The sequence below is a fragment of the Trichechus manatus genome, unplaced genomic scaffold, assembly GCF_000243295.1.
Source record: "Trichechus manatus latirostris isolate Lorelei unplaced genomic scaffold, TriManLat1.0 scaffold00084, whole genome shotgun sequence".
In the NCBI taxonomy this organism is placed as follows: domain Eukaryota; kingdom Metazoa; phylum Chordata; class Mammalia; order Sirenia; family Trichechidae; genus Trichechus; species Trichechus manatus.
Window position 1 is genome coordinate 10299194 of NW_004444020.1, and position 1896 is coordinate 10301089.

Consider the following 1896-nt stretch of genomic DNA (forward strand, 5'->3'; position numbering starts at 1 on the left):
CAAAACCAATGGCCAACATCATTCTTAATGGAGAGAGGCTGAAAACATTCCCCTTGAGAACAGGAATAAGACAAGCATGCCCTTTACCTCCACTTCTATTTAACATTGTGCTGGAAGTCCTAGCTAGAGCAATAAGGCAAGAAAAAGAAATAAAGGGCATCCAAATTGGTAATGAAGAAGTTAAACTGTCCCTGTTTGCAAGTGATAGGATACTATACACAGAAAACCCTAAAGACTCCGCAAGAAAACTACTGGAACTAATAAAAAGATTCAGCAGAGTAGCCAAATACAAAATAAACATACAAAAATCAGTTGGATTCCTATACACCAATAAAGAGAACAATCAAGAGGAAATCAGGAAAACAATAATAGCCCCTAAAAAAATAAAATACTTAGGAATAAATCTATCCAGGGATGTGAAAGTCCTATACAAAATAAACTACAAAACGATACTGCAAGAAACCCAAAGGGATCTACATAAATGGGAAAACATACCAAGCTTATGGATAGCTAGACTCAACACTGTGAAAATGACAATGCTACCCAAAGCAATTTACAAATACAACACAATCCCGATCAAATACCAACAACATTCTTTAAAGAGATAGAGAAACTAATCATTAATTTTACATGGAAAGGGAAGAAGACCCACATAAGTAAAGGTCTACTGAAGAAGAATAAAGTAGGAGGATTCGTACTACCTGACCTGAGAATCTACTATACAGTTACAGTAGTCAAAACAGCCTGGTACTGGTACAACAAAAGATACAATGACTAACAGAACAGAATTGAGAACCCCGAGTAAATCCATCCACCTATGGTCACCTGATCTTCAACAAGGGCCCAAAGTCTATCAAATGGGGAAAAGATAGTCTTTTTAACAAATGGTGCTGGCAAAACTTGATGTCCAACTGCAAAAAAATGAAACAGGACCCATGCCTCATACCATACACAAAAACTAATTCAAAATGGATTGAAGACCTAAATATAAAGCCAAAAACTATAAAGTTCATAGAAGAAAAAATAGGATCAACGCTATAGGCCCTAATGCACAGCATTAACAGAATACAAACCATAACCAACAACACATAAACTCCAGAAGATAAGGTAGATAACTGGGATCTTCTAAAAATGAAACACTTATGCTCATCAAAAGACTTCACCAACAGAGTAAAACGAGAACCTATAGACTGGAAAGAAAAATTTTTGGACATTACAAGTCAGACAAAGGTCTAATATCTAAAATCTATAGGAAAATCCAACACCTCTACAATAAAAAGACAAACAATCCAATTAAAAAATGGGCAAAGGAAATGAACAGATACTTCACCACAGAATGCATTCAAGTGGCCAACAGACACATGAGGAAATGCTCACGATCACTAGCCAGAAGAGAAATGCAAATTAAAATCATAATGAGATACCATCTCACCCGAGCATTATTGACACGAATCAAAAACACTGGAAATAACGAATGATGGAGAGCCTGCGGGAAGATCAGAACTCTTATGCACTACTGGTGGGAACAATAATGATACAACCATTTTGGAAAATGATATATGGCGCTTCCTTAGAAAGCTAGAAATACCATATGATCCAGAAACCCCACTCCTAGGAATATATCCTAGAGAAATAAAAGCCATCAGATGAACAGACATATGCACACCCATGTTCACTGCAGCATTGTTCGCAATAGCAAAAACATGGAAACAACCTAGATGCCCATCAACAGATGAATGGATAAACAAACTATGGTACATACACACAATGGAGTATTATGCAATGATAAAGAACAACGATGAATCTGTGAAGTATCTCTTAACATGGATCAAACTGGAGGACATTATGCTGAGTGAAATAAGTCAATCACAAAAGGACAAATATTGTATGAGACCT